We start from the raw sequence: 24,385 nt of genomic DNA, 5'->3' as shown, positions 1-24,385 counted from the left end.
GGACCCGGTCGTTCTCGAAGGGAGAGCAAGGCGTTTTTACCCCCCCTTCCCAAAGGCGAAACCCCAGGACGCACCTAAGGTGGTGAGGGCCTTGATCCACCCAGCTAAGGCTTCTACCGAAATGGTCGCTGCGACCCTGGCGGAGCCGGCTGAGACTATGCCAATGGAAACGGCCTCTGGGCCCAGAGTATCCCTGCCGCCGTGGAGGGAATCCTCTTTCCAGTCCATCGCTAAGACCCCCGTGAAGCCCGGCTGAAAAAGAGGGGGGCGGTGGCCGTTACAGACTCGGAATCAGCCTTTGAGGAGGTACTGGTGGAGACCGAGAAGGGCCTCAATGAAAGGTCCATAGGCCTCAACGAGAGCTTCATAAACCTCAACGAGAGGTTCGAGAAGGTTTGATCCCAGAGGACGGTCCCTGCTGACGTGATCGAAGATAGCAACGACGACTAACGGGGCCCAGTGGAGCGGCCATCCCGTTCGTCGCAGCCATTGCCGAGCCCCAGGATAGCTCTGCGGCCATTTTGTTGGCAATCCAATCCTTATGTACCGAGATAAGGACGAGATTACCACGCACCCCGACGGAGGAGCCAGAACCAGGCCCGTCGGGAAGCCCTCCAAACAAGCGGAGGAGAGTCCACCCCGCTCCGCCCTTCGTGCCTCCGAGACCGGTGGACCCCTCATCCCCCTCGCCGGGAGAGGATATGGCGACGGATACGGTGACGGACGATGACGGAGATGACGCAGCAGACATCCTGTCGTCACCCCCCCCCCCAATACCCCTTTGCCGGCATCTCCAGCCAACGAGGTTGGCTCTTTCCACGTCATAACCAGAGCATCCGAGCTCTTCCAGCTCTGCCCTGAAGAACAGAAAAAGGAGGGGTTTCTGTACCAACGACGAGAGGCTAAGAGGAAGACGGTCCTCGCGGTGCCTTTACTTGATGACATCTGGGACTAGCGGCTTGCTGTCCTCAAGAACCCTGCCACAACACCCGCCAAGAGGGACAGGTAAGAGAAGAAGTACAGAGTCCCTGATGCCGCCCCCTTGTGCCTCAGGGCCCAGCCCACGCTGGACTTGGTCGTCTCGGCAGCGGCTAAGGCAGCGGCCGCGGCGGCTTAAACTTCCACTTCCCCACCGGACAGCGAGGGTAAGAAGTTGGACTCTATGGGATGACAAGTCATCTTGGTGGCAACGACGATTCAGGCGGCCAATGCCTTAGCGAACGTGGCCCGCTACGACAAGGAGCTCTGGTTCAAGATGACTCCCCTGCTAGATTTCCTGCCTGATGACAAAAGGGCGGAGGCCCTAGAAATTCTGCAGGAGGGCGAGGTGGCGTCGGATCACGCCATTACGGTGGCAACGGACATTGCTGATACCGGATTTCGCCAACTGGGCAACAGAGTTTGCCTCCGACGAGGATGGCTCAAGGCGACACTTTCGCCAGGACGTCCAGACCAGAGTGTTGGACATGCCGTTCAACGGCAACAACCTCTTCGGTAAGGCGGTGGATGAGTCTCTACAGGCCATCAAGACCGACTCGGAGACGGCCCGGGCCCTTGGGGTGCTTCAGCAGCGACGGCCCTTTCGGAGCCCTGGAGGCAGACAGGGTGCCTCCAAAGGATCCAGCGGTGGCTCCTCCACCTACCGCCAGGCGGCCTGCTCCTCTTCCCAGGAGGCCTACAGAGGTCGCGGCAAGCAAGGGGGTTCCCGCCGTCAGCGGCAAGGCTGCTTCCAAGCAAGACTGACCCGGCCGGGTTGTCTGCCCCCACCGAAGCACCCCAGTGGGAGGCCGACTCACGAAGTTCGTCAGGGTGTGGGAGTTCATTTCCACCGATCGTTGGGTGTTGGACACCCTGGCCAACGGGCACTCGCTGGAATTACTAAAGAAGTGCTGTCGCATTCCTCCCGTGGCCAGGAAGGAGTATCACGTCCCTCAACTGCTGTTGGAAGTAAAGGCGATGCTCAAGAAAGGTGCCATCGAGCTCATCCCCAGGAGGCTCCGGAGTATACTCAAGGTACTTCCTCGTCAGAAAGAAGACAGGCGGTTGGCGCCCCATCCTAGACCTGCGTCGGTTAAACAAATACATCAAGGCGCAGAAATTCAGGATGGTCACCCTCCAGCACGTGATGGGACAGCTGGAGGATGGGGACTTCCCCGGGTTGGGACAGCTGGAGGAAGGCGACTTCCTATCGTCGTCGGACCTGGAGGATGCTTACTTCCTGTGCCTTTTTAGAATGGGGATGTGGAAGTTCCTCAGGTTCGTGGTTCAAGGACGCCACTACCAATTCAGAGCCCTACAGGTCGGATTAAATTCGGCACCCAGGGTTTTCACCAAGTGCCTGGTACCAGTGGTGGCGCGGCTGCGCCTGCAGGGGATCCACGTCTACCCCTACCAGGACGACTGGCTAAACCGGGCAAGGTCAAGGGAACTCGCCGTCAATCATACGGCGAGGACCGTCCAGTTGTTCAGAGCTGGGGTTCTCCATCTACCCAAATTCTCACCTGGTTCCATCGCAAGTAGCACTGTTTTTGGGGGCGAAGCTCGATACAGTGGAGCAATTGGCCTCCCCTTCGGAGGAGAGGACCAAGACCATCCTGGGCAAGGTACGGCGCCTGTTAGCCACGGACGTGGCCAGGGTGAGGTCCATCAAGTCCCTTCTCGGGATGATGTCCTCATGCATCTACCTTGTACCCCTTTGCAGACTTCGGATGCGTACGCTACAGGAGTTCCTCGATGCCCGCTGGTTTCAGGCGAGGGGCTGCTTCGAGGACAGGATCCCCCTCGACGAGGAGTTCCGTCGGGCGATCCTATGGTGGGGCACCTGGGCTCACCTCACGACGGGCACGGACTTTCAAACCCCGGCGTTTCAGGAGACGGTGACTACGGACGCCTCTGGAGGGTTGGGGGACCCACACCGGAGATCTCCACGCAAGAGGCCTTTGGCTCCCGGAGGAGAGATCTCTTCACATCAACATCTTGGAGCACCGTGCAGTGTTCTGGAAGCTCAAGTCGTTCCTCCCGTCCCTCAAGGACAAAGTGGTGAAGATCTTCACTGACAACACCACCACAATGTTCTACATACGGAAGCAGGGGGCACCAGATCCCCAGCCCTATCCAAGGAGGCCCAGGATCTGTGGCACTGGGCCGTCGCCCAGTGGATGTTTCTAGTTCCCAGGAATAAAAATAAAAAACACCATCGCAGACTCACTCGGGGAGCTGCGCTCGTGCCACGAGTGGGAACTGCGCCAGGATCAAGTGGATCGACTCTTCAAACGATGAGGCAAACCCCAGATCAACCTGTTCGCGACGGCGATGAACTCCAAGTGCCAGAGGTTCACCAGCAGGTTCCCACAGCCGAGGGGCATGGGTGATGCTTTCTCGTTCCCTTGGGACGGCCTGTTTCTATACGCGTTCCCTCCATTGCGTTGCTGCTCCGCCTCATCAGCCAGCTCAAGAAGTCCAGGTGCAGGATGAGGCAGGTCTGGTGCCCAGACCTTCTGGACTTGTCAACGTCCCCGCCAGTCAGGCTGCCGGCGGACGCGGATCTTCTCTCCAGAGAAAGAGGCGCCATTCTACACCACGACCCACAGTCGCTGAACTTGCAGGCCTGGCTCCTGCAGCACTAGAGTTTGGAGGGTACGATATCCCGGCTGATTGCAGAGAGGTTCTTGCAAAGGCCAGGGCGTCCTCAACTCTCAAGTGTTACGGTCATAAATGGAAGAGTTTCTCTGTCTGGTGCTGTGCACAGAAGATTAATCCTCTGCGGATTACGGCCCCTCAAGTGCTACGGTACCTACCGTCGCTGGCCAAAGCTGGACTGGCTCACACCTCCATAAAATACATCTGACTGCCATCTCCCGATATACCAGGACTACGGGAACGGGCGTCCTTGTGGTCTCATCGCCTGGTAAAGGAATTTATGAAGGGACTATTCCGATCATTCCTGCCAGTGAAGGCCCCTGCCCCGGCATGGGAGCTTAATGTGTTGCTGACCAGGCTCATGGGAGCCCCATTCTAGCCTATGCATTTGGCGCCTTTGAAGTTCCTGTCATGGAAGACAGCATTCCTCGTGGCCATCGCCTCTGCACGACGAGTGGGAGAGATTCGGGCCCTATCTTGCAAGCCTCCATACTTGACTTTTCATGACACGAGGGTGGTGCTGAGGACGCACCCCTCCTTCATGCCCAAGGTGCGGTCGGACTTCCACCTCAACGAGCCCTTGGTGTTGCCAGTTTTCTTCCAGTTGCCTTCGTCGCCGGCCGATAGGACTTTGCACTCGCTGGATGTAGCTAGAGCACTGAAGTTCTACGTGGACCGCATGAAGAGTTTTCGAAAGACGTCACAGCTGTTTGTGAACTTTGGGACTGTGAATCAAGGGAAGGCTCTCTCGAAGACTTGCATTTCCAGATGGCTCTCCGGCTGCATCATGCATTGTCACCGGTTGGCAAACCGACTGCTGCCCGGCTGTCCGAGAGCCCATTCGACCAGAGCGATCGCTGCTACCACGGCGCTCCTGTCTGGTGTGCCCCTGCTGGACATCTGCAGCGCTGCTACGTGGAGGTCGAAGCACACCTTCACAAGATTCTACTGCGTCGATCGGGACTCCAGGGAGGAGTCCAGGGTCAGCCAAGCATTGCTGCGCAACCTGTTCGCTTAAGGTAAGCCTGGTGAGGAGGTAAGAGATGCTTAATGTTGAGTTGTTGTATTGCTTAATGTGGAGCCTGTTGCCACCTCACGTAGTTGTGCATGTGTATACTGCTATATATTCTTTTATTCATCAGCATGTGAATCCATGCCAGACCCCATGCTGGAGAAGGAACAAGTTACTTACCTGTAACTGTTCTCCAGCATGGCTCTGGCATGGATTCACATGCTAACCCTCCCACCTACCCCTCTGCGGCTCTTCACTTGGTCATTCTGCCACTTGGCGTGCTACCAAATCTGAGGATGGCTGCCAGAGGCGGGGCTTAGGGAGAGGGCAGTCATTGGCTGGGGGCAGTATGACCCAGAGATCAGTGATTGGTTACTACTAAGAAAGACAGATCAGAAACAAAACTGATACTAATTTTTTTTTTTACTGAGGATTCCCAGCCTGACGACGGGAATATTCTTGAGCATGTGAATCCATGCCAGACCCATGCTGGAGAACAATTACAGGTAAGTAACTTGTTCCTTATTGGGTTAATATATTTGGGGATTCTCCGGCTGCTCCACTGTTTGGTTTTTTCCCTTTATTTTTCTGGATCATGGACTTTGTATGGTGGCTAGAGGGGCGTCCTCTAAAGTTCCCCTACCTTTGCAACTTTTTTTACTGTACGGTATTGGGTCAAACCTAAGGTGCCCAGTCCGAAAGGAATCCCATTCTGGTGATTATACATCTAGATTTTATTTATTTTGAGTTTATTGTGCATTTGTTCGGCGCTTATACAACAAGTAAATTGTGTTTCAAAGTGCCCACAGGGCAACAGGAAGGGGACATGGGAATGAAGAACAAATACAACAATGAACGATAGAGGCGGACCTGTTGGGCCTTGTGAGCTTTCTGAACGTGCAGAGGGAGAGAAGGTGTTAGGCAAGATTGTGTGCAGTATCCTTTGGAAGACTACAGCAACCTTGACCTCCTGGCAATAGGAACCCAACCTTTGGTATAGGTCTGTACTACACAGATTGGTAGTGTGGCTGAGCACCCAGGCTTATCTCAAGAGGGGTTCAACGTGAACAGTAGGGTTATAACAAAGTTTTACAGTGACAGTTATTCAAATAAACACTTACATTCAATTTAACAGTTATATAAGCCTTCTTCAGAAGGAGTAAAATATGTAACAATTATAATAAACTTCAAAACACACTTTGTTTCTCTAAATCAGATACCCATTGGGGATGGCACACAGACACTTCCTACAGCCTCTGGTGACTTAACAATCTAGGACACTGTGGACATTGATTTATCACTGGTACATTTAGAGCAATACTGAGTTTGGGTGAAAATGGTTAGATGGGGGAATAAAACAAAGGTTAACAAATAATTCATAAACTGATAAGTACTCTTAAAACACTCTAATGCAAAGTAAATTAACCCTTTCCTGGGGGAAAGGCAAAAGCACAAAGTCAGAGGTAGAAGTCTCTCAGGGAGCCAGGACAGTCCGTGTTAGTTGAACAAAGTCCAGGGGAGCTGGATATCTTCTTTGCAGTTAAGTAAAAGTCTTGCACAATGTTTTAGAAAGGTTTGTAGAAATGAGATTGAGTTGAAGGGTCACAAGCTGGGAGGCTTGTGAGGGGCAAAGAAGCAAGCAACACTGCAAGGTTAACCCAAGAAAATTCTCAACTGAGAACAAGTAAGGCTATACCACAAGAGGTAAGTTATCTTATACTTTACAGTACATTTGGTTAGAAGAAATGGTTCCAGCTGGCTTCTGTTCCTGTGTGGCTCTGCAGAAAGATGGAGGACTTCTGGGGACTCCTGCAACGGAACGGTCGGCGGCAGCAATAGGCAAACTTCAATTCAGCTGGTCTTCGGTGTTTCAGCTCCTCGCGTCTGACAGCAAATGGCAACGCTGCGGTTACCACTTCAGACTTTCCTCGCATCTGTGGTCCAGCACTCTGTTGAGATGGCTTAGGCTTGGTCAGTCCTGCTTCAGGGAAGTCCAGAGGATCTTCCTGGCGCTCCGGTCGACTTGAAAGCGATCCACTAGATTTGGTGTTCCTCTCCATGGCACTGTTTCCTGCAGCAGCAGTACACCCAGCTTCGAGAGGATGTCCAGATGAGTTCACTTTGGGGTTGGTCCCACCAACCCAAGGGGAGAAGTCGTCCTTGCAGGACTTCTCTAGTTGAGGCCAATTCGGAGCTTCAGCACAGCAGCGGGGCTTCACCATGCAAACCAATGGTCCAGGAGTTGCAGCAAGCGTCTCTTCCAAGTTCCTCTTTGGATTCCTTCGCCCTGTGGTCGACTGTCCTCTAAGCCAAAAAGCCTCACCTTTTTATGCAGGTTTCTTCCATTCATTCCAGCCTAGATGTCAATCACACAAAAGGGTGGCTGTCCTCCAAGGACAGCCCTCCAGCCAATCACCCTTGGGTGCATTCCTGTAACCAAGGAGACTAAGTTCAGGGAGTTTCGGGCACCTCCCTCCCTCACTTCCGTCACCTGCCAGACACGTTGGAGCCAAAGGTGGGCTTCACTCGTTAATCCTGCAAATATCGCAGGATATCCTCTTGACCCTCCACACGCTGGTGTCGTATATTCAGAGGAGGATTCTGATGCCGCCACCGGCGGCACCTCCAGTATCTACCTGTTGACACCGGGGCAAACGCCAGCAGAGAAGAGACATCCTACACCTCCATTCCAACTGTCCTTGCTCTCCCCACCCTAGGGGGACGGACACGGCGACAACGGATGTGGATGACGACGCAGGGATGGGAGACCCACTTCTCCACTGGACGAAATGGGATCCTTTCATTCCATGATCGATGGGCGTCTGAGCTTTTCCAACTCACCCTGAAGGAGAAAAGGGAGAGCTTCCTGTACCAGTGTCGGAAGGAGAAGAGGAAGACCATTCTGTCCGTCCCGCTCTTGGACGACGTTTGGGATGAGTGGTTGGCTCTACTGAGCCAACCCCGCCTCAGCCCCAGCGAAGAGAGACTGACTTGAAAAGAAGTACCGTGTGCCGGAGTCTGCGCCCAAGTTTCTACAGTCTCAGCTGTCGCCACACTCTGGTCTCGGCGGCCACCATGAAGAAATAGTCTAATTTGTCTTCATCTGCACCTCCTGACAACAAGGGGAAGAAATTGGATTCCATGGGTATTAAGGTCATCTACTCTGCGATGGTCATCGCGGCCAACGCTTTAGCGATCATGGTCAGATATGATGGGGAGCTTTGATACAAGATGACTCTACTCCTGGATTTCCTCCCCGATGACAAACTGATCAAAGCTGCGGAGATCCTCCAGGAAGGTGAGGTGGCGTCAGACTACGCCATCAGTGGCCCTTGACATTGTGGACACGGGGTTCCGCCAGATGCGAAGCTGGGTTTGCCTTCTACGTCGTGGCTGGCTCAAGCCACCAACTTTCGACAGAAGGTGCAGTTGAGGGTCGTGGACATGCCGTTTGGAGATGACCTGTTCGGGAAGGCAGTCTATGAATCCCTCCAGGCCATAAAGACTGACACAGACGGCCCGTGCCTTGGGCACTCTGCAACAACTACTGTCCGAAGTCTAGCAGGTCCTTAAAGGGTTTCTGCGGGCGCTCCCGACCTCCAAGCAGAACTGAACCGGCCAAGACGTTGGTCCCCCACAAGCCCATCTCAACTGATCAATGGGTGCTGGATGCTCTCGCCCACGGACACACTTTGGAATTTCAACAGAAGTGTTTGCGAATACCACTGGTGGCCCAACAGGAACAACACATCCCACATATTCCTTATCTTTGATAAATCCTCTTCCAGCTTGCTGGCCTCGGAAACATTTTTCCACAGTAGAGGGCGTTGCTCAGTTCAGTTTTTCCGTGCTTCGTAAGCCTCGGAGACGCAATGATCGGTTTATCAGTAAAATCTTCAAAAAAAGTTGATTTCCTTGAAAAAGTTTCAATTACTACAATGGAATCTTAGTCCGCTTCATCAACGCCACGATCCGGCTTAAAGTCAGGATTGTGGAAAAAAGATGTCGTTAACAGATCCTCACAGGATCTGCCTCTGGTACCTGGGCTCAGAGCACCAGTGTTCGGAATGTGAGGAGTGTATGTCCCTGACGGCGAAAGGCTTGAGGGAGCGTAGGGAAAAGTTGGAAAAAGGAAGGACTGTTAAATCCTCTACCCCTTCGAAATTGTTCTCGGCCGAGACATTCGTCTCCTCGTCATAGGAGAAAACATTCCCGCTTGAGATCTCGAAGTGGTTCTCACCACTCATCTAGATCGAGACATACTAAGAGGTGTCATAGATCATCTTCCTCTTCATGTTATAACTCTCCAGAAAGGGTCACCTGCTCCACTAAAAACAGCTCTCAAGTTAAGTGGGAGGATTTCGCAAAATAAATGCTAAGGGTCTTCGAGAACGTGGCCTTGTCCCCCTCGACGATGCCTAGAGGCGATACCCTGGGCGAAAGACCCGAAAAAGAAAAATGCTGTGAGTCGACCTCGGCAATTAAAAACCCTCGAGAGCTTCATGAACCCTCGAGTAATAACAAGGACCCTTCGCACAAAACTGCGTCATCGAAGCCACCGTTGAAGGTGACTTCGACTCATAAGCCTGTCATCGACACCGTCGTCGACGCTGATGAGGGAGGCCTTGGAAGCCTCATGTCCCAACCGCACCATCGGTACTCAGGGCATCGAAGGATCCTTCAAAGACGTCGAGTGGCGTCTCATATCGACAACGAGTAGATTCCCGATTCTCTCGACATCGAGACCATACTAGAGTACATCGGTGCCGTTTGTCGAGACCTTTGACGTCTACATTGACAACTACAACCATTTCTCATGCATACTCATACGTCCCGTCTCCTTTATTCATACTGCATGGGCGTCCCTCACGAGGGACGGGAGACGGGACCTTTTTCACCAGAAAAACTTTCTTCCCCTCTAAATTTAGTGGCGTGGCTTTGGAAGCATGCACTGCCTTCACTCCGAAGGCACACCTCGGTCGTCTTCTCCGCAGTGACGGGAACGGGCCAAATTCACCAGCGCGCCTGGGTTTGGTTTCGGCCATGTATTCCAAGCGCAGATTCTTCCTCCATTTCTTCTTTTCTTTTTTCAATAGGTACTCGGTCCTCAGACTCCACAGCTCCTCCCCGGCGCATGTCAACTTCAACAGGGTTCAGGAGGTGCCCATCCTGCAACGGGCCCTGCGCAACTTTAGACCCCCACACCCTCTGCCTACATTACCGTTGCCCAGACCACGGTTGGCAAGCCTGTTCGGCGTGCGGCTGGCTGTCTTTGAAAGTGCTGAAGAACAGACTAGCCAGGTGGAGGGAGCTCTTTCAGCGGTCTCGTTCTGAGGATCTCGAGAGTTTTGTGAAACATGGATCCAGGCCCTGAGGTAGGGCCTATATTTTCATCCGCACCTCGCAAGGGAGACTCCTTATCAGGGACTCTCCTACGCGGGAGGGACCGGTCTGGTCCTTATACCAACACACGCACTAAGGCTGTTACAGCTACCGGGCTGAGGTGTCCTCTGATCCTCCCGGTGCCAAGGTTGAGGGGCTGTTGGGCTCTATTACTGGGCTTGCGCCTGAGGGGCTCCGTGGTTGTACCAGCATCATGGCTGAGCGGCTACACCCTGTTACTGGCAGCACGTCCGAGGGGGCGCCTGAACGCAGCTCTAAAGACCCCCGGGTTGAGGTGGATACACCTACCAGGCACAGACATGTACGCCGCTCACACAGACTTGGCAGAGGCTCGCACCAACGAGCCGAGCAACATGTAGTAGCCACGTGGTAGGCAGCTCAACAAAATAGCCGATGTGCCAGAAAAGGACACCCGTTCGCCTCTGCAGGACTTCGGCAAAGAAAGAGTATCGAGGTGGGACTGGCATCAACCAGATAAGTGGCCTACGGTCTTATGCGCAAGGCTGTTTTCCCTTGCGTCCGTATGTACAGGGTCGGCGAAGACCAGATCTTTGAGAGGTTCCTCGGCCTCATGAAGTCTCCAGATTTGGGGGCTATCAAGGACGCAGTCGGGGGGGGGGTCCTTCTTGCTATGCTAGCGGCACCAAAGACGACTCCGCCGACGCCTATGGTTCCGACGCAGCCGCCTCCTCAGCCTACTCCGCAGTCTGTTCCATACCAGCCTCTTACTCCGGCCTTCTGCCCCAGCCTCTGACTCAGGATGATACTCTTCCACAGGATCCCCCAGACCCTCAGGATACTGATGAGGAGGAGGATCCTGACACGTCCTCATCAGCCATGGCCTTCCACAAACTGATCTCTGGCCTGGCAGAATACCTGGGCCTACCCCAGCCCCAGGTAGACCAGCTGGCAGAGGGCATCCTCGCCGAAGTCCTCACGAGGCGCGTCTGCCAGACTGGGATATCCACTACAGACCGACGTGGTGTCTCTCGCCAAGAAGGGTTGGCTCAAACACCATTCTGTCCAGCCCTAACCGCCGCCTGGACGCCAAGTATAGGCAGATGGAGGGGGATACACTTGCTCTCCTCCCATCCTCCGCCACACTCCTCGGTGATCGTTGCAGCATCACTGTACTCCAAGCCTCAGTCGTCTTCGTCATAAATGCTGCTGTTAGGCAAGGAGAAGAAAACCTTGGGGGCAAACAGTAAGAAGCTGTATTCCAATGCTTCCTTGCACCTGCGACAGGCAAACAGACGCCATGCTGGCAGCCGCTAACCAGAGATTATGGCGTGAAATTGCTGACTTCCTCACGGAACTCCCCATCCACAGCCAATCATGTTTCAAGGCGGGGCTAGCCGAAGCCAAGCTCGTGGCTCAGGAGATCATGGAGTCCACTCTGGCACACATTGATACCCCTGGACGTGCCATCTGTATTGCCACGGACATGAGAAGGATGGCCTGGCTCCGGGCAACCAAGTTCAACCCGGATGTCCAGAAATGTATTCTAGACCTGCCCTCCGAGGGCAATGACCTCTTTCACTCCAGCACAGACGAAGAGCTGGACAAGAAGAATAGCTCGGACGGCTAAGTCTTTATCCATTCTGACAAAGACCACGCCCAAAGCGTACTCCCAGTCTCAGCAACGCTTGGATAAGGGTTGTTCCTTTGGAGGCTTCCGCAGCTTCCAGGAACGGCGGTCTAGACAGCCGGAACACTCGCCGACCTCTCCTCTGCCTCCGAGGGTAAGAAGTCTTGACAGACACACTCGGGTCCACATGTTGCCAGTGGGGGAAATGTTTGCTCTTCACGCACACTTTCGGCGACGGAACTTTGCCGACCCCTGGATCCTGTCAGTAGTATCCTCAAGGTACCATATACCTATTCCTGCCTCGCCGCCTCCTCTCCCGCAAGTTGGGACAGCAACTCTTTTGGCAGAGATTCGGTTGCTTGTCCTGAGCCAGGCCGTGGAGGAAGTCACAGGCTCCCAGCGAGGATCGGGATTCTACTCCAGGATCTTTGCCATTCAGCGAAAGAACCAGCCGGGCCTGAGTTGTACTGGACCTTTCCACCCTCAACCTCTCATTACCTCTCCAGAGGTTCAAGATGGTGACGCCAGCTTTTATTGCAGATACATCATGCAGGGGAGACTGGATGTGCTCCCTGGATCTGAAGGACGCCTATCTGCACTTCCTGATCTGGCAACCCCATCTTTCTTTCCTCCGGTTCAGGATCATGGGCTGTCATTTTCAGTATAAGGTGCTCCCTTTTGGCCTCAACTCGGCCCCCAGGGTCTTTACCAGACTCATGAATGCGGTGGCAGCCCTCCTCCGGGCCTCCATATATACCCCTACCTAGACTCGCTCGTCAGGGCTACATCTCAAGATGCAGTTCACCACTCCTCCCATGCACTGATGAACACGCTACACGACCTGGGCTTTTCGCTCAATCTCAAGAAGTCACAACTGCAACCCACGCAGTCGTTGACTTTCCTGGGCCTCATCTGGGAACACGCGCTCCGAGAGGGTCTTCCCCTCGGAGGTCAAGATCGTGGCCATCAGGAAGGCCATGTCCCACTTCCTCAGCCGAGGCGCTACTTCGGCTTGGTGGTACCAGCATCTACTGGGCCTTTTTGCAGCGGTACTGTTGGCAGTCCCCCACACAAGACTCATGAGGAGGAGGATCCAACTCCACTTCGCAGCATCAGGGAACCAGGAGAGGGGCTCTCGGGCTCAATTTATCAAGATCCCCATTTCTCTCTCCACCCAGACCTCACATGGTGGTCCAGGGTCTGCAACCTGCGGACGGGCAAGCCCTTCCGGCCCCCGTCCCACCGGTGAAGATTACCACAGACTCCTCCCTAGAGGGCTGGGGAGCTACCCTGGAGGACCTCAGTCCACGGCACGTGGACCCGTCAAGAACAGGAATACCTCATCAATTGGCTGGAACTGAACGCCATCTGGTTAGCGCTCAGAGCCTTCCTCCACGTCTCAAGGGAAGGGTTGTTCTCATCCAGACAGACAACTCGACCAGTATGTACTACATCAAAAAGCAAGGGGGGGGACCAGGTCCCCTTCCCTGTGCAGACTGGCCATCAACCTGTGGGAATGGGCCTTGGAGAACAAGATTTTCCTTATGGCTGTCCACCTTCCGGGGGAATCCAACCTGGAAGTGTACAGGCTCACCAGGTTGGGAGCGGACAACTACGAGTGGCAGCTGAACGTCCTTGTTGCACAGGAGATCTTCCACAGATGGGGGCTCCCCAGGTGGATCTCTTTGCCACCAGGCCCAAAAAGAAGTGCTCCCAGTTCGCCTCCGGGCAGGGATAGGCTCCCTGGGCAACGCCTTATGGATCTGGTGGACCGGCATGTCCGCATACGCCTTCCCGCCCACTCCACTGATTCACAGAGTGCTTTGCAAGTTCAAGGAGTCTCTCCAGCTCAGCGTCATTCTGATGGCTTTGTGGTGGCCAGCCAGGCCATGGTTCTCAGAGCTGCTCAGCCTCTCAGCAGTCTCTCCAATCCACCTCCTGATGGGCCCAGCACATCTTCTGAAACAGCAGGGGGCAAGGTCGTACACCCTGCCCCTCAGAAGCTGGCCCTCACAGCGTGGTTCCTCAGCAAGCAATGCTCAGCCACCTCAACCTATCCCAAGCCAATCTGGAAATCATACAGGGGGCTAGGAGCAAGGCTACCAGAGCCCAGTATAAAAGTAAATGGACCAGGTTCTGCCAGTGGGTGCACTCCAGGGATATCGACCCGCTGGCTTCATTGGACGACGTGCTATCCTTCTCAGCGCACCTCTCCAACTCTGGAGTGCAGGTGGACACCTGCCGCAGGTTCCTCTCAGCCATTGGGGCCTACAGGAATTCGGAGGAGGGGGTCTTTTCCTCCAACCCAATCGTCAGACATTTGGCCGGACTCGCTAGACTCTACCCACCCATCGGGAAGCTACACCCCGTGTGGGATTTGAACCTAGTCTTGGGCACCCTCGCGCACAAGCCATTTGAGCCTACGGCATACGCGAACATCAGGCTGGCCACCATCAAGACAGCCCTGCTAGTTGGCCTCACATCGGCGCGCAGGGTCAGCAAGATCCGGGCCCTAGCCGCCTCAGAGCCGTACAATACCTGTCACAAGATTAAGGTGTTCCTGCGGACCCATCCGGCATTTCTACCCAAGGTGCCATCAGCCTTTCACTTAAACGAGGAAATCGTCCTTCCTACATTCTTTGCGGACCCAAAGGACGAGCCTCAGAGTTCTTCACTGCCTAGATGTAAGGCGGGCCCTCAAATTCTACGTGGACAGGACCAAGAGCTACCGCAAGTCAGATGCCCTATTCGTCACTTTTGGAGGCGCCAGGCTATCAGGCCTCCGAAGCCTCCATTTCCTGCTGGATAGTCTCGCCCATCAATGAAGCAGACGAGGGCCTGCATAGACCCCTTCTGGTGAATATGCATGCCCCCGCGGTCAGGGCCAAGGCAACGGCCTTCGCCTTTCATCGCCATGTCCCCTGGCAGGTCCTAGGCAGTGCAGCGACATGGGCCACCCCATCGGCTTTCTGGAAGCATTTCTGTTTGGATGCCGGCTCGAGGTCAGATGGGGCTTCCGGACAGGCGGTTCTCCGGAACCTGTTTGCTTAAGGAGGGTCTCCTCTCCATCCTGGGGCTACATTCAGTTGTAATCGCCCATGCAGTATGGAAGAAAGGGGACGGGACGTAAGAGTAATTATAAGTTACTCACCATAGTGACTGACGTACTCTTAGTCCATAGTCCCCTTTCCTCCATACATCCCACCACCCCCCCCCCCCATATAATCTGGTGTCATTCGGCAATGGTATATCTATTGTCTACGCGTCTTTGGGGACTGAGGTGTGGCGCTGGAGGGCGGAGTCAGGGCAGCGCATGCACCCAGGGCCGCGCCTCTAAATTTAAAGGGGAAGAAGATTTTTCTGGTGAAAAAGGTTCCGACTCCTGTCCCTCACGAGGGACTCCCATGAAGTATGGAGGAAACGGGACTATGGACTAAGAGTACGTTAGTCACTATGGTGAGTAACTTGTAATGTTTCAACCAATTTTGCTCCCTCATCTCTTGAAATGGGGTGTACTCCTTACCCACGCTCCGACTACTGCAGAGCTTTGTCCTACATCTATGAGGAAGGAGACGACTCTGATCATGAGAGGCCTTTTGGCTTACAAACTACAAGGTTTCCGCTTCAAGAGGAACTAATATCTGAGGAAGTTAGATTAAGAGATTTTTCAGAATCTTTACAAGATATATCTCCACAGGCTGACTTTGTCAGACGAGAACCTGGAGAACTTGCAGAGAGGTCTTACAGATCACTTACGGTAAGAATTAAATTTATGGGGTGGTGAACACCTGCACCCTCTTTCCAACAAGATGACCTAACAGACATCTTAGATAAAGGGCCTCAAGAAGACCCTATTGTCCCTTTTCATGCAGCATTGCAGAGGAATATAGCTACAAATTGGGAAACACCAGAGCTTCTCCCTGCTGTAAATAAAAAGTTCTCTGCAAAGTACAGAGTGTCGGCCTCAGACCCTGTATACTTAAGTAAGCATCCAACCCCAGAGAGTTTAGTAGTGCAGGCTGCAACGTCGTCAAGTAGTTAATCGGCATTCTCCAGCATGGGGTCTGGCATGGATTCACATGCTCATGAATATTCCCCGTCGTCAGGCTGGGAATCCTCGTTAAAGAAAAAATCAGTATCAGTTTAGTTTCTGATCTGTCTTTCGTAGTAGTAACCAATCACTGATCTCTGAGTCATACTGACCACAGCCAATGACTGCCCTCTACCTAAGCCCCGCCTCTGGCAGCCATCTTCAGATTTTTACCGCACTTTCAAGTGTTGGGAGTCCTCGTGCTTAGCTCTCGAGCTTTTACTGCGTGTTTCGCGCTTTTTCAGGTGAATTTTCACTTTTTTTCGGTTAATGGAGCCTCAAGCTCCACCGTTTACTCCCATTAACGCCTACCCGTTGCAGGATTTTCCTACCCTTAAGGGTGAAGAATTCGTCGAATCAACTTCTTGGAGGATTCCAGAAGATTCGCGGCCTACTTCGAGATGGCCCAGGATGCGAGTTTGTCGCCCGGACCCAAGCTGTTTCGCAGCTGCCCTGGATGCGGGCTGCAGAATGTGTTTAAGGAAGATGAACATTCGCGATGCCTCTACTGTCTTCATGGGGACAAGACTCATGTAGAGAAGGACTGTCAGTTCTGCAAGAACTTGTCGGAGCGGACCATGAGGGACAGTCGATCCCGTCTCGCAAGCTGGTTGGAGAAGTGCTCGACGGGTGAGAAGAAGAAAGGGTCCGAGCGGGCTTCTAAGTCCTGTGCGGGCACCCTGGCGACAGGGGCTCAACACCAGGCCAAGCGCCGCGAGTCCGCTGGCTCCGGGAGCGCCGAAAGGTCGGGCTCTTCGGTCGCCAGGCAGGGCGCACCTTCCCCGGCGCCGTCAACCACGAGCCAACGCTCAGGTTCGGGGAAGAGAAAGTCCGAGACCCCGGGTAAGCTTCGGGAGAAGCCCCGTCCGATCTCGGAAAAGGGGGAGCGAGGCGTCGCCCCTCCCCGAAGGAGAAGGCCCGGGACGCACCTAAGGTGGTGAAGGCCCCTACCGAGCAGGCGAAGGCCTCTATCAAGGCTATCGTGGCGACTCTTGCCAAGCCGGCGGAGACTGCCTCCGGGACTAGAGTTTCCCTGCCGCCAAGGAGGGAATCCTCTTTTCAGCCCATCGTCGTGGCCGCCATGATGGAAGAAGCGAGGGGGGGGGGGCACGGTGCCCTCCTCGAGCTCGAAGTCCTCCTCGGAGGAGGAACTGACCGAGGCCGTGAGGAACCTCGAAGTCCAACGTGCGACTTTCGAGAAGGTTCGATCCCGTCAGGAAGATCCTCGGGAGATAACCGAGGAAGAGCGGCCTTCCCTTCCGGCGCAGCCGGATCCTAGGCCTCAGGATGGCTCGGCGGCCATTTTGTCTGCCATCCAGTCCTTATGCTCTGAGATAAGGACGAGATTCCCGTGGCCCAGGCCAGGGGACCCGCAACCTGGCCCGTCGGGAAGTCCTCAGAACAAACGACGGAGGACCCAACCCTCTCCTCCGCTCGCCCCCGTAAGGCCTACAGTTCCCTCCTCGTCCTCCCACGAGTCGGGAGATGACGGTGCATTGGGCTCGATGACGACGGAACGGGTCTCCTGTCGCACGGGCCTCGCCGCCCGACGAGATTGGCTCATTCCACGCCATGATCGCCAGGGCGTCCGAATTGTTCCAGCTCTGCCCGGAGGAGCAGAAAAAGGAAGGTTTCCTCTATCAGCGCCGGGAGGCCAAGAGGAAGATGGTCATCGCGGTGCCCCTAATCGATGACATCTGGGAGGAGGGCCTGTCGGTCCTCAAAAACCCCTCCACGGCACCAGCCAAACGGGACCGGTACGAGAAGAAGTACCGGGTCCCCGAAACCGCTCCCCTGTGCCTCAGGGCCCAGCCAACGCCAGACTCGGTCGTCTCGGCGGCGGCGAAGAAGAAAGCGGCGGGGTCGGGAGCCTCAACGTCGAATTCCCCGCCGGACGGCGAGGGAAAGAAGTTGGACGCCATGGGGTGGCGGGTCATTTCGTCGGCGGCGACGACGACGATCAAAGCGGCCAACGCCCTGGCGATCGTGGCCCGTTAAGACAGGGAGCTCTCTGGTTTAAGCTGGCCCCCATATTGGACTTCCTGCCGGACGACAAGAGGTCCGAGGCCCTGGAAATACTGCAAGAGGGCGAGGTGGCGTCGGACCACGCCATAACGGTGGCAACCGATATTGCCGATACCGGGTTCCGCCAGCTGGGCAACGGTGTTTGCCTACGACGACGGGGTTGGCTCCGGGTGACCGACTTCCGTCAGGACATGCCGTTCGACGGCAGCAACTTGTTCGGGAAGGCTGTGGACGAATCCCTCCAAGCCATAAAAACGGACACGGAGATGGCCCGCGCCCTAGGAGCCCTTCAGCAACGACGGCCCTTTCGGAGTTCCGGAGGCAGACAGGGTGCCTCCAAGGGATCCAGCGGTGGCTCGTCCTACCACCAGGCGGCACGCTCCTCGTCTCAGGAGGCCTACAGGGGTCGCAGCAAGCAGGGAGCGCCTCGCCGTCGTCGGCAAGGTGACCAGGGCGGCAAGGCCTCCACCTCCAAGCAGGACTGAACCGGCCGTGGTCTCGGGCCCCCACCGAAGCACCCCGGTGGGAGGCCGGCTGACGAATTTCGTCGGCGTGTGGAAGTCCATCTCCACCGACCGTTGGGTGCTGGATACCCTGGCAAGAGGACACTCTATCGAATTCCTGAAGTGCCCTCACGTTCCACCTGTGCCCAGGAAGGAAAATCACGTCCCGCAACTGCTGTTGGAAGTACGGGCGATGCTCAGGAAAGGTGCCATCGAGCTTGTCCCAAAGAGGCTCCGGGGTGTACTCAAGGTACTTCCTCGTCAGGAAGAAGACGTGCGGCCGGCGCCCCATCCAGGACCTTCGTCGTTTGAACAAATACATCAGATCACAAAAGTTCAGGATGGTCACCCTCCAGCACGTACTGGGACAGCTGGAGGAAGGCGACTTTCTATCGTCGTTGGACCTGGAGGATGCTTACTTCCACGTTCCCATCCTCAAAAGTCACCGAAAGTTCCTCGGGATCGTCGTCCAGGGACGCCACTACCAATTCAGAGCACTGCCGTTCGGATTGAAGTCGGCCCCCAGGGTCTTTACCAAGTGCCTAGCACCAGTGGCAGCGCGGCTGCGCCTGCAGGGGATTCACGTCTACCCCTACCTGGACGACTGGCTCATCTGCTCAAGGACGAGGGAACTCGCCGTCGAACACACCGCGAGGACTGTCCAGCTACTCACAGACCTGGGATTCGCCATAAACTACCTGAAGTCCCACCTGGTGCCGTCGCAGGTGGCCCTGTTTCTGGGAGCGAAGCTCGATACAGTGAGGCGCCTGGCGGCCCCGTCGGAAGAACAGACGAAGACCATTCTAGGCAAAGTGCAGCGCCTGCTAGCCACGGACGTGGCAAGGGTGAGGTCCATCAAGTACCTCCTGGGGATGATGTCCTCTTGCATCTACCTGGTGCGCCTCTGCAGACTACGGATGCGCCCCCTTCAAGAATTTCTCGACGCCCGTTGGATGCAGGCGACGGGCACCTTCGAAGACAGGGTCCCCCTCAACGAGGTGTTCCGGCGGGCGATTCAGTGGTGGGGCGTTCGAGCACACCTCATGGCGGGCAAGGACTTTCAGACGCCGGCGTACCAGGAGACGGTGACGACGGACGCCTCCCTGGAAGGTTGGGGCGCCCACACTGGAGATCTCCACACAAGAGGCCTCAGGCTCCCGGAGGAGAGGCTCCTGCACATCAACGTCCTGGAACTCCGAGCCGTGTTCTGGGCTCTCAAATCGTTCCTCCCGTCGCTCAAGGGCGAGGTGGTGCGGATCTTCACGGACAACACCACGACAATGTTTTACATACGGAAGCAGGGAGGCACCAGATCGCCAGCCCTATCCAAGGAGGCACAGGAACTGTGGCACTGGGCGGTCGCCCAGGGGATGTTCCTGGTTCCCTTCCACCGACTCGCTCAGCAGGGAGCTCCGCGCGTGTCACGAGTGGGAACTGCGCCAGGATCAGGTGGATCAACTCTTCCAACGATGGGGCAAACCCCAAATCGACGTGTTCGCAACAGCGACAAACTCGGAAGTGCAAGAGGTTCGCCAGCAGGTTTCCCCAGCCGAGAAGCATGGGCGATGCGTTCTCGTTCCCCTGGGACGGCCTATACCTGTATGCGTTCCCTCCGTTGCCGTTGCTGCTTCGACTCATCAGCCAGCTCAAGAGGTCCCGTGCAGGATGATCCTCGTCGCACCGGCGTGGCCGAGGCAGATCTGGTTCCCGGACCTTCTGATCTTGTCAACGTCCCCTCCCATCAAGCTGTTGGCGGACGCGGACCTTTTCTCCAGAGAAGGAGGCGCCATCTTCCACCACGACCCGGCGTCGCTGAACCTGCAGGCTTGGCTCCTGCAGCGCTAGGGTTTGGAGGCTACAATATACCGGCCGATTGCAGAGAGGTTCTTGCAAAGGCCAGGGCGTCCTCGACTCTCAAATGCTACGGTCATAAGTGGAAGAGGTTCTCTATCTGGTGCCGAGCACAGACGATGAACCCCCTACGGATTACGGCCCTCAAGTGCTGCCGTACCTGCCATCGCTGGCGAAGGCTGGGCTAGCCCATGCCTCCATTAAGATTCATCTGGCGGCGATCTCCAGATATACCAGAACCACAGGACGGACGTCCCTGTGGTCCCATCGACTGGTAAGAGTTTATGAAAGGACTGTTCCGGTCGTTCCCGCCGGTGAAGGCCCCGGCCCTGGCGTGGGAACTTAACGTGGTGCTGACCAGGCTCATGGGGCCCCCATTCGAGCCGATGCACTCCGCACCAATGAAGTTTGTGTCATGGAAGACTGCATTCCTGGTGGCCATTACCTCCGCACGACGAGTGGGAGAGATCCAGACCCTATCCTGCAAAGCACCGTACTTGACTTTCCATGCCTCAAGGGTGGTGCTTAGGACGCACCCCTCCTTTATGCCCAAGGTGCCGTCGGACTTCCATCTTAACGAGCCCTTGGTGTTACCCGTTTTCTTCCTGTCTCCTTCGTCGCCGGCCGAAAGGACTTTGCACTCACTGGATGTGGCTAGAGCGCTGAAGTTCTACGTGGACCGCACAGAGTTTCCGGAGGACATCACAGCTGTTTGTGAACTTTGGACCTGTGAATCAAGGGAAGGCTCTATCGAAGTCTTCTATTTCCAGATGGCTCTCCGGCTGCATCATGCACTGTCACCGGTTGGCTAACCGACCGCTGCCAGGCCGTCCGAAAGCCCATTCGACCAGAGCGATCGCTGCTACTACGGCGTTCATATCTGGTGTGCCCCTGCTGGACATCTGCAGGGCTGCTACGTGGAGGTCGACGCACACCTTCACGAGATTCTACTGCGTCGATCGGGATTCCAGGGAGGAGTCCAGGCTCGGCCAAGCAGTGCTGCGCAACCTGTTTGCTTAAGGTGAGCCTGGTGAGGGGGTAAGAGATGCTTAATGTTGAGTTTTTGTATTGCTTAATGTTGAGCCTTTTACCACCCCCGTGGTTGTGCATGTGTGTACTGCTATTTATTCTTATATTCATGAGCATGTGAATCCATGCCAGACCCCATGCTGGAGAAGGAACAAGTTACTTACCTGTAACTGTTGTTCTCCAGCATGGGTCTGGCATGGATTCACATGCGAACCCTCCCGCCTACCCCTCTGCGGCTCTTCACTTGGTCATACTGCCTCTTCACGTGCTACCAAATCTGAAGATGGCTGCCAGAGGCGGGGCTTAGGTAGAGGGCAGTCATTGGCTGTGGTCAGTATGACGCAGAGATCAGTGATTGGTTACTACTACGAAAGACAGATCAGAAACGAAACTGATACTGATTTTTTCTTTACCGAGGATTCCCAGCCTGACGGGGAATATTCATGAGCATGTGAATCCATGCCAGACCCATGCTGGAGAACAGTTACAGGTAAGTAACTTGTTCCTACCCCACTATACCACAAGATGGAGACGACAAAAAATTTGATGCCATGTCTAAAATAAAAAAATTTCGCCATGCAGCATGGCACTGAAGTCTTTTATCGCCACTTGCACACTAGCAAGATTCAGCCACACCCTTTGGGAGTGAGCTTCATCAGCGGCTGACCGTCTCCCAGAAGGGGAGGAACGAGGTGCATTCTTGAATATCATCAAGAATGGGAAGGATGTGATGAGTCCCTCCAAACAGGTCTTGACTCTGCTGACCGCATCAGCAGAGCGATGGCGGCGAGTACTACAATCCGTAGATTTGCGTGGTTGTGGAAATATGGTTCTGCTCCTGATGTACAAGCCAGACTTCTGAATCTGCCCTTTGACGTCACCTCACTATTTGGCAAGAAAGCTGATGACAGTTTGGAGGAATTGAAAACCTCCAAATCGGCAACCAAATCCCTTGGGGCTGCAATTCGTCAAACTCCAAATTTCCCCACAGGTTCGTCCAGGAGTGGGGGGAAGCCCTTTCGTTTTTACTCTGCATTCGGAAAAGGCAGAGGGCAGCCAGCTCAAAGGTGCCAGAGACGATTCACCCGTGGTGGACTGGTCAAAGGTACCAAGTCCGCATCAGCAGGTGCTGCTTTACCCTCAGCATCTGTGTCAGCTGCTCCTAAACCCCTCTTTAGGTCTCAACACAGAACAGTAGGAGGCAGGTTAACTCAACATCTGACAGAATGGCAGGCTATTACTTCAGATGCTTGGGCATTGGATACAATTGCCCAAGGTTACTGCCTGCCTTTCCTACATACTCCTCAGACATCCACCGGGGAACAATTATTTGAAGTTTCCAGACCCGCTGCTTATGCAGTAGATCTCATACCTGCTAGAGAAAGGTGCCATAGAACCAGTACCTGTAGCGGAGAGTAACAAGGGTTGGTACTCCCCCCCCCCCCCCCCCCCCCCCCCCCCTCCCTACTTCCTAACACCTATGAAGGATTGAGACCCATCTTGGACTTGCGAGAATTGAACAAATTCCTTGGGAAGGACAAATTCAAGATCGTAACTTTCTCAAATCCTTCAGTCCCTCCAGTTTCAGGATTGGTTGGTATCTCTGGACCTTCAGGGTGCTTACTTTCATGTGCCAATCCATTACAAGCACAGGAAGTACTTAAGGTTAGTCATTGGCAGTTCTCACCATCAATTTTGGGTTCTGCCATTTGGGCTAACCTCTGCCCTGAGGGTCTTCACCAAGTTAATGGGGGTCATAGCAGCAAGTCTAAGGAGGGAAGGGATTCAGGTCTACCCCTACCTGGACGACTGGTTGATCAGGGCAGTGTCCCCGGAACAAGCTCTGCATCAAATACACCGTTTGCCCCTCCCTCCACAAGCTGGGCTTCTCCCTCAACTTAGAAGTCACAGATGATACCATCACAAACTCCAGTTCATTGGAGCAGTCCTGGACACATCTCCGGGAAAAGCCTCGCCACCAGAGGTGAGGGCTCAAGATATTCTTCAGATGGTGACCAGATTTCAAAATGCCCAGCGTCTACCAGCCTTCGACTTTTTGAGGTTGCTCAGCCTCATGTGCATCCTGCATTTTTCTAGTGCCAGAGGCTCGCCTGAGAATGAGATCTCTCCAGTGGGCGTTAAAGACCCACTGGTCGCAATTTTCAGGAAGAATGTCGGTTCTACTACAAATCCCGAACCGAGTAGCTCAAGACCTTCAGTGGTTGGCCTGTCTGGAGAACATCTTGAAAGGAGAACCGTTTTGGCAACCATGGCCAGAGATGATCACGGACGCCTCACTCACGATGTGCGGAGCCCATGCCAACGACTTAACCATCAGTGGTCGATGGTCTCCATCGGAGTCCAGACTAGACATCAACCTATTAGACCTGAGAGCGATCAGGCTAGCACTGAAAGCTTTCCTGCCATCAGTAAAGGGGAAAAATGTTCCGATGACTGACAACACAGTGGCCATGCACTACCTCCACAAAAGGAGGCATGGGGTCACTGCCGCTGTGCAGAGAGGCAATGCAGCTCTGGTTCTGGGCACTATAAGAAGGAATCTGTCTGCAGTTCACCTAGCCGGAGAGAATAACATGGCAGCGGACGCTTTGAGCAGGCAGACCAGTCCCCCACGAGTGGGAACTAGCTCAGGAAGTGCTTCAAGAGATATTTGCCCTTTGGGGACCCCCTCAGGGGGATCTGTTTGCCACCAGTGTCCACCAGAAGTGCGATCAGTATTGCTCATGGGAATTTCCCCCAAGAGGAGCTCTAGGGGATGCATTTGTGGTGGACTGGGAGTTTCCACCTCTGTATGCATTTCCTCCCGTCCCTGTCATTCCTCAAATGATCAGGAGGTTGAGGAGATTCCGGAAACCCATGATTCTAACTGCCCCGGATTGGGCCAGGAGAACGTGGTACCCGGGTCTTCTAGACGTTTCCATCTGCCCTCCTCTCTTCGGGGACGACAAATCGGATCTTCTCTCGCACGAGGAGGGTCAGGTTCTCCATCCGGATATCAGGACTCTCAACCTTCATGCTTGCTTTCTGAAAGGTTGAGATGCAAAGATTGGGACCTTCCAGATGACGTAATGGAGGTGTTGCTTTCAGCCAGAAGGCCAGCAGCTAAATCTTTATACTGCTGCCGTTGGACAAAATTCTGCAGCAGATGTAACGATAAGGATATTGACCCTTATTCATGTAGTACACTGTTATCGTTGCTACTATATTTGGCAAATTCAGGCCTT

General features: G+C 54.7%; 1 protein-coding gene across 6 annotated transcripts in view; it reads left to right on the top strand.

Moving 5' to 3' along the window:
* CSDE1 (cold shock domain containing E1) overlaps nt 1–24,385 on the top strand; it is a 1,384,522-nt gene that overhangs the window by 1,144,771 nt on the left and 215,366 nt on the right. The window lies entirely within an intron of this gene.

Source organism: Ambystoma mexicanum, chromosome 13, assembly GCF_040938575.1.
Source record: "Ambystoma mexicanum isolate Mex_15411 chromosome 13, UKY_AmexF1_1, whole genome shotgun sequence".
NCBI lineage: Eukaryota > Metazoa > Chordata > Amphibia > Caudata > Ambystomatidae > Ambystoma > Ambystoma mexicanum.
Note: the sequence above shows the minus strand (reverse complement) of the source record. Positions and strands in the feature narration are given on the sequence as shown.